Source organism: Hibiscus syriacus, unplaced genomic scaffold (assembly GCF_006381635.1).
Source record: "Hibiscus syriacus cultivar Baekdansim isolate YM2019G1 unplaced genomic scaffold, ASM638163v2 tig00003398_pilon, whole genome shotgun sequence".
NCBI lineage: Eukaryota > Viridiplantae > Streptophyta > Magnoliopsida > Malvales > Malvaceae > Hibiscus > Hibiscus syriacus.
The window spans coordinates 1,954,144-1,963,328 of NW_024061969.1; the positions used below are offsets into that span (position 1 = coordinate 1,954,144).

Consider the following 9,185-nt stretch of genomic DNA (forward strand, 5'->3'; position numbering starts at 1 on the left):
TAATGAGTTTGAGAATTTTTTTGCTTACCGCACTGAAGGCCTCGGTTAATCAAGCCATTTAAATTGATTTCACTATCCAACAACTAACACTCCAAACAAAATTGATGCAGAAGACAAAAATTTACAAAGGTGTAGAAATAACCATAAAGATGAAAGTTGATCTTAAATAGACAAAAAGCAGAAAAATAAATATGTTTCGTTAAACACTTAGTGAAAAGAGAGTTTCAGATGACCTATCATATGGATGCAAATTTGGAGCATCCGGAACAGGATGCAAAGCTTCCTGAAAATTCAACAATTGCTTTAACTTTAAAATGACTTAAAATATAGAAACAAAAGAATCTTTCATTTTAGTAAACCTTTTCCAGAGAAAATAGTATCGTCAATGTTGTCTTGAACGAACCTCTTGGGGCTTTCCAATAGAATAGCCATCTGGGTAAAGATTCAAGGTGAAGGAAATTTCATGGTCTGCAAAAACAAGAAAGAACAAACAAAAATGCTCACAATTCAAACATTATCGACAATCAGAAGAGAAAAAATAAAACAAAACACAATAATGGTTTTGAAGCTTGACTGACTCTAACCTGCAGGAACACGATGCATTGCATCAGAAATTCTTGATTGAGACACCCCAGGAACATTATCGAAAATCTTGATCCTGCCAACTGCCCGAGTAAATTTACGGGTCACGAAATTCTCTCCTCTCCTCGGCGACTCGTGATTGAACAAAATCCCATTACATGCGAAAATCCCGTACGCTTCCCTATAATTGTCAGTGTACCAATGTGCAGCGCATTTCGAAGCCGCGTACGGAGATCTGGGGTGAATTGGGAGTCTTCAGTTTGGGAGTGGATCCGAACATTTCCGAAGTTCTGGCTTGGTAATACCTGATATGGCTCCGATCCGTGTCGGCGATATGCGATCGAATGACTTCCAAAAAACGGAGGGCTCCAGTGGCCATCACGTCAGCGGTGTAATCAGGGATCTCAAAAGAGACGGCGACGTGGGATTGGGCAGCCAGGTTGTAGACCTCGTCGGGTCGGATCGTGTAGATCCAACGACAAAGCGAGGAAGCGTCGGAGAGGTCAGCATAATGGAGTTTCATTCGAGTCTTGTGGGCCTTTATGGGGGTCGATGTAGATGTGGTTTATACGCTGCGTATTGAAGTTGGAAGAGTGGCGGATCAAGCCATGGACTTCGTAAGCCTTTGTTGAGAAGGAACTCAGTCAAGTACGAACCATCTTGACCGGTGATGCCGGTGATTAACGCGATCTTGCGTTCGGGAGGTGCCTCGCCTTTAATGGTGGAGGATCCAGTTTTGGATCCGACACTGGAACTGTCATTTTGGAGTTCATAAAAGTATGATGCTGCGGCTGGATTTTGAAGGCAAGAAAAGACACGGCATCAATGATTTGGGCGATTAGTGCAGTTGCAGTGGTTTTATTATTAGGGAGAAAGGGTAAAATGGTCAATTACTTCCCTCCAAACTTACCATTTTCTCCTCTCCATTGCATTGCTAGTGCCAATTAAATCATCCCTGTTCTTGCTGTTAGCCAAACTTGACGAGATAAATCAATTTTCATCGCATTAAAATATATGGTATTTTCTTGCTGTTAATCAAATTTGTTTAATTTTATTTTTTATATTTTCTTATATCACGAGTTTTATATTTATTGAGAATATTAGCCATATATTATATGACAAGACTTAATGATAAGATGCATATTAGCCATATATTTTATGATATTTTCCTCATACTTGAATAACTAAAATTACTTAAATCATGTTATATTTCGTATTTTGTGAATTAGGTTGAAAATTTAAATTAAACAAGTTCAAAATCTAATGATTGGTATGATCTTCACCAAATCCCAAATAAAATATGAAAAATAGGAATTCAAGAAGTTGGCAAGACCAGATGAGGTTTTCGCATAAGGCATGGACATGACTTCTTCATCCTAAGCTATCACAGAAGAAGTCTGCAGTTAAGGCGTGGGCACAACTGAGTCATCCTAAGCTATCGCAGAAGTAGCCTACAGTTAAGGCGTTGAAATGCCTTACTAGTCCGTACAACCCTAAATTAGGGTTATGAATTTACAAGGGAAAAGGAGTTTAATGAGGCTTAAAGACTCTATTGAATCATTCTTATCTTTAGAGAAGGATGAAGGTATTCAAAAATCCCTATTTTGGTGGGATTCACTTTTGAGAAGCTTTCTTATCTAGAATAGGGCAATCCTTATAAAAGGAGAGCTAGGGTTTTCATAGGAGGCATTAAGTTTTATATTTTAAGAATTTTATAATTTAAATTTTTATTACACTTGTTTTATAATAATATTTTTTTATATATAAAAGAGTAATATTTTATATTTTAAAATTATTGATGTTATATGTATCTAAATATACTAAAACTTTATGGTATTTCTATGATCAAGTATAAATATCTATTTTTCCTAAACATTTTGATGTAATTGCATGAAAATCATGGAAGTATAGTAATATATAAAAAATCATCTGCTCTTTTCTTTTTAACGATTTATTATTTTATTTTTTACTCTAAAAAAAACTTTGAATGTAAGATAATCTAATATAGAATAATGTCAATAAAATATAAAACACAAAAAAACTCTATGAATTGCATTATTTAATAAGGTTGTTAGATTATCTTATTTTTTAACATTAACTGACATAAATTCAAGACGTCTTTTAAAATTATCATATAGAAAAGAGAGATAAAAACAAGTGACAAATAATTGATTTCGTCGTGTTAAAACTATTTTTTGTGACAATAATAAAATGTCACTTTTAGTGTCTTATAAAATATGACAAATTAAATTGCCACGATTAAAACTTATTAGTGAAAAATGTGCAACGCCACTAATTCAAATTTAATCGTCATTATAATAAATAGTCACTAATACATGTTTTTCATTGGAGACGATTTTACAACGACATTATTTTATCTAAATGTCATTAAAAGGTTTCCCACCAAAGAACTTGGTGGGAAGATTTTGGCTCCAAACATATAGTGACAAAAATTAATGACCATTTTTAAAATTGTCATAAAAGATATAACATTAATTAATAATTATGACGAAAATAAAAAAAGTCACATTATAGTATGTTTTTGTGATGATATACGTAACGTCATATAGAAATTTTGTCTTAAATTGACAAATTTGTTGTAGTATGTATAAACTATATAGTTTATATGTTAAGTATATATATTATATATATAAACTATATATATAAATTATATAGTTTATATTTATATTATTATATACCATTTATAAACTATAGAGTTTATATATGAACTATTGAACTATATAGTTTATATATAAATTATATATATATATATATATAAAGTATAATTATAAAGATTAAAGTATATAATATAAAGTATATATGTATATAAAGTATATATACATATAAAGTATAAGTATGTATATATATATGTATATAAACTATAAAGTGTGTATATATATATATATACACACACACATACATACTTATACTTTATATACTTTTATAATTTTATTATATTCTTTAGTCTTTATAATTATACTTTATATATATATAATATACTTATACTTTATGTCACACCCTAATTTAGGGGCTAGAATTTATTAATTTTAAAGTGTCGAATTAAAGTTATATCAAGGGAGAAATTGAGGACTAAATTGTAAAATCTCGAAGCTGCAAGACCGTTTTAGGGAGTTACAAAAAATTAGGGACTTGAACTCAAATTTATCCATTTTTATTACCCATTGAAAATTTTAACCCCGAGCAATCTGATTTTTTTCCTAAAATAAAACCCCAAATCTCCCAACTTGTGAATCCCTAAAACCCTCCCTCAACAGAAGCCTCACCGACTACCCCAAACACTCACCGTTCGACAAACTGCTACCCCCGTCCGACTAGTCCTTAACCGGCGACCAAGACCCCCAGGGTCTATCGCCGTGAAACACTTTCTTCCGTCGTGTATCATTGTCGAAACCAACTCCCATCGCCGTACGCTTTTGCCTCAATTCTGACCGATCCGGTGATCGCTTCGTCTCACCACCTGTGTCGTTAGCATCTTTGTCCTCAGGCACTCGTGACCTTACCCGTGGGTCAAAACATTATCATCGTTCATCATCGTCGGTGTGGGTAAGGGTTTCTGTCATTTGTTTTATTTTAATTCAGATAGATTGGGGCTGATGTTTGAGTTGTTTATTGCTTGATATATTGTGTGAATGATTAGGGAAGAATTAACGACTGTGTCTGGCCGGTTCATGAAGCTTTTGGAACCGGTCCAACTGGTTTTGACCAGATAGAACTGATCATGCCAGTTGAACCGGGTCTTATTAACTCGACTGAGTCAACCCGGATTGAGTCAACTTTTCTGAGTCAACTCGATTGAGTCAACTCATTTGAGTCAACCCATTGACTTTGACCGGTGACCGTTGACTTTGACCCTAAAACCTAACTTTTTTGAAAAGGTCATATTTATGTTTTTCGATGTCACGAGACGGAATCCATAGTCCGTTTTGCCAAATACACACCCGGTAAGTTGTTTTTAGTGATTTATCTTAAGAATCAAAATAGGTTTTCTGATTAAGTTCAGTTTCTGACGTAAATTTGGTTGCTTTGTATATGAGGAATTAGTGGACATTGAATTAAAGTTTGAGGCATATCAAATGGAGTTTAAATGGTCGATAGATATGGAATAAAAATCGAAGTAATACTCTACGACCTTTTGTATGCTTTTCGAAACTAATTGATAAATGGTAAACGCATGAATGGAAACGATTAGTCCATTAGGTGTATTTAACTATCATTGGAGTCATACAAAATTTGGAATATAGACAGAACACAATATAAGATTCAGACGGCTTGAAAAAGGGAAACTAGAAGATCGATAGGAAATAATTATAAGATTATTGATTTAATAATAAATGAATTGATTTCAAGATCCGTAAAATTTGATAAATTTCCTTAAAGGATAAATACCAGGATTATTTGGATAAGAAATTACAAAAAATAGCCATATGAGGTAAAAATTACAAAAATACCCTTAAACTGTATAAGACCAAGACTTCCCCGGATGGTGAAAAATAACCCATAAAAGACATACTTGCTCAGAAATAATGTATATGATTGAATTGAAAGGAATTGTTGAAATGCCTTCGAGCTTCGTAATAACTATAATAACCTCCACTTATAAAAGGAACAAATACCTTAAACTCTAAAGGAACTAGAATACTTGAAGCCTAATATATCAGAAGTAATGTCATTGACAGGATGGAATAAAATGATAATGATACGCTTATAGTGTAAAAAAATACAATGGATGGCTATGATAATGGAGACGACCTGAGAACTCATATTTTGATTCACTTTAACCTTGGAATCATCAATTTAAATTCCAGATCTATATTGGAATTACAAAATTTCCCTTGAAATGTAAAATAACCAAAATGCAACTAAAGTGTAAAATGACCTAAAGTGTCTCCAAGCCCTGGAATAACTAATTCCCTAAAGCTCCAAAAAGAATAAATCAACCTCGAATACCAAATGACCTAGAATTTCTATTTTTTGAGATAATACCCGGAGACTTAATTCTTGAAGGTATTTTACATGTCTGAATTTCATGAAATGACTAAATTATATGACCAAGTTGAATAGAATGGAAGAACTATATGTATCCGAATTTTGAAAATGATTGAATTACTATAGAAACTCCAAAATAATGGGAATAGACTTAACTACAAAATGATCTAAGTACCTTCAAAGACCTAGAATTGAGTGAATAACTCAGAAAAGTCTTGAAACGTTGATGAACTTATATGTAGTACCACCCTCAAGGGTTTTCAACCCTGAATCAAGCATGTCGACATTTATTGATATCGTTGCAATATAGAAAAGAAATAAATACCACTGGAATATATATTCGTCTCTCAAGAATTGATCAAGAATTATTCTGATGTTAATCAAATCAACTGGAGTAGTCAGTAATAAGAAGTGAATAATAATGAAGTACCACAGTCCGAATGATTAACAATTACTGTAGTGATGGGATCGTTGATTTAATTGGACTCAAAATCCTGATAACTCAATACATAATTATGAATGCCCCTGATTATTTGAATAATGAAATCACTTTCAGTAAATCTAAATCTAGAATTATTCTGATATTAAGGTTCCTGAACACCTGCCTGAATATACCTGACGCCGGACAGGATAGCGATTATCCTTCAGGCTAGTTCCAACAGATGAATAACAGGAGAAAATTCACCCAAAACCAGAGAAAAAAGTCTCTAGGGTTTAACAGAATATTATAAAATCAAAACAATACGAAAATTAGTCCACAAGCCGGACTGTTATAGCCAAAAATCGTGTTTATCTGAATTTTACCAAAAATAGAAAAATCTCAGAAATCACACTAAATTGAAATTCAAAATAAAATAAGCAATCTCCAAAAAATATGGCCCAAATCAGATTTAAAATGACTTCATATTTGACAAGCGAAATATTACCATAAAGAGTAAAAAATAAATAAAACTAGTTATTCGGAGGGAAAAACAGCATAATTTGAGGTCGAAAAAGGGCACATGGAGCCATGCTCGACGTGGATAGCATGCACATCGAAAGAGGCTTTTTGAATTAGGGTCTTATGCGCGATTCCGACACCCGTAGCCAAAGTCATGGCCAAAAGACTGAAACACACTCAAAACGGCCCCAATGAGGAACATATCACAATCAACTCCCGCCTTTACGCTGATCTGCCAACTCATGGTATCTCAGCGCCATCAAGGTGCAATCTGACAGCTCAACATCATCTGTCTCGGATCCCCCTGCATCAATCACCCCGGGTTGGAAAGAACTCGTCCTCGAGTTCAGAGTAGAGTCATCAGAATCCACAAAACAAGGACTTAGGTTCTACACATTAAATACATCATATTTCTTTAAGTGACTGGGAAGGCACACCTGTAAGCATTATCATTGATCTTCTGCACGACCTCACAAGGTCCAATCTTTCGATCCTTAAGCTTATTATACTTGCCAATAGGAAAACGATCACGAGTTAATACAGCCCAAACAAAATCACCAACATCAAAAAGTACTTGACGACGATGACTGTCAACCCGAGTCTTGTACTTGGTATTGCTCTCATGAATGGTCTGTTTCACCTGCTCATGGATGCCCTGAAGATACTTTGCCATCTCATTTGCTTTAGGACTGAAACGTCCTATACATGGAATAGGGGCTAAGTCCAGCACCCCGTATGGGTTCTAACCATAGACAATCTCAAATGGGCTTAAACCTGTGGTTCTGTTTTTTGATATGTTATAGGAAAATTCTGCTTGAGGCAATGCCATCCCACTACTTCGGCTTCGTTCCTGCGAAACACCTCAAAAGGCTGCCCAAACTCCGGTTCACCACCTCGATCTGGCCATCCATCCAGGGTGGTAGGAGCTACTAAAATTCAACTACGTTCCCAGTTTCCCCCACAGGCTCTTCCAGAATTGACTGATGAACTTGGTATCACGATCTAACGTGATGGATCTGGGAACACCATGTAAACACAAAATCTTCTTGAAATAAAGATGGGCAATTCAGATAACATCCACAGTCTTTCTGCAAGCTACAAAATGGGCCATCTTGGAAAAACTGTCAACCATAACAAAGATAAAATCTGAGGCCCTTTGGGTGCGGGGTAAGCCCAATACAAAATCCATGCTGACATCGAACCAATGAGCTTCAGGATTAGGTAAGGGAGTGTATAAGCCCGCATTGGTGAGAACTCCCTTAAACTGCTGGCACACATAACAACGGTCCACATACTGGGCCACATCACTAGTCAACTTGGGCCAATAAAAGTCAGAAGAGATAAGGGCCAAGGTCTTATATCGGCCAAAGTGTCTCTCATTATGAAGTTCACTTATAATTTACTGCCTCAATGAACAATTTGGAATGCACAACTGTAATCCACGAAATAGATACCCATTATGAAAAACAAAATCATGACGGTGACCCTCAGTTATCTCCTGAAATATCCTTCAAAAGGAAGGATCAACTGCATACATATCTATAAACGTCTCAAAGCCTGCAACTTTGGTACTCATGGTGGTGAGGAGTAAGGTACGACTGCTCAGGGCATCTGCGACGCGGTTAAAACTCCCTGCTTGGTGCCTCAGCGTAAAAGTGAATTCTTGCAAGTATTCCACCCACTTGGCATGACGTCTACTCAGCTTGTGTTAGCCATTTATGTATTTCAAGGCCTTATTATCGGTAAGCAAAATAAACTCCTTATGTACTAGGTAGTGACGCCAATGCTTCAGGGACTGAACTATGGCATAGAACTCCAGATCATAAGTGGAATAATTTTTCTTTGATCCCGATAGCTTCTCACTGAAAAAAGCAACCAGATGACCTACCTGACTCAGAACACCACCAATGCCAACGCCAGATGCATCACAGTTTACCTCGAACACTTTATCAAAATCAGGAAGTGTCAAAACTGGTGTCTCGGTCATCTTCTTCTTGACCAGTTGAAAACTAGCCTCTGTCTCCTCAAACCACTGGAAATCACGCCCCTTGAGGCACTCTATGATAGGAGCAGTCAGAGTACTAAAATTTCTAATGAACCGATTGTAGAAAGATGCCAATCCATGGAAACTTCGGATGTCATATAAGGTCCTTGGTCTGGACCACTCCAAGACTGCATCTATCTTTGACTGATCTGCATGAACACCATCAGTAGACACAACAAAACCAAGAAAAGTCACAGAAGTAGTGAAGAAAGAACACTTCTTCTGATTGACAAACAAGCACTCTATTTTCAGCATCTCAAAAATAGCACGGAGGTGATCGAAGTGTGAAGCCCATGTCGGACTATAAACAAGGATATCATCAAAGTAAACTATAACTAATTTCCCCATAAAAGGCCATAAGACCTGATGCATAAGTCTCATGAATGTACTGGGCGCATTGGATAACCCAAAAGGCATGACCATCCACTCATACAACCCTTGTGGTGTTTTAAACGCCGTTTTCCACTCATCTCCAGGTCTTATTCTGATTTGGTGGTATCCGATTTTAAGGTTAATTTTTGAGAAGACCTTAGAACCGGATAGCTGATCCAACATATCATCTAGACGGGGAATTGGAAACTGGTACTTCACTGTAATTCTGTTGATCGCTCG

The 9,185-nt window shown here is 35.7% G+C and overlaps 1 long non-coding RNA gene and 1 pseudogene across 1 annotated transcript; both read right to left on the bottom strand.

Moving 5' to 3' along the window:
- Positions 1-211: 211 nt before the first annotated feature.
- LOC120176403 lies at positions 212-616 on the bottom strand. Its single transcript, XR_005521322.1, has 3 exons — positions 585-616; positions 404-468; positions 212-283 (listed from the first exon to the last, which is right to left on the bottom strand). It is a non-coding gene; the product is annotated as an uncharacterized LOC120176403 (long non-coding RNA).
- An 11-nt stretch (positions 617-627) lies between these two features.
- LOC120176214 lies at positions 628-1,514 on the bottom strand (annotated as a pseudogene).
- Between the last annotated feature and the right edge of the window lie 7,671 nt (positions 1,515-9,185).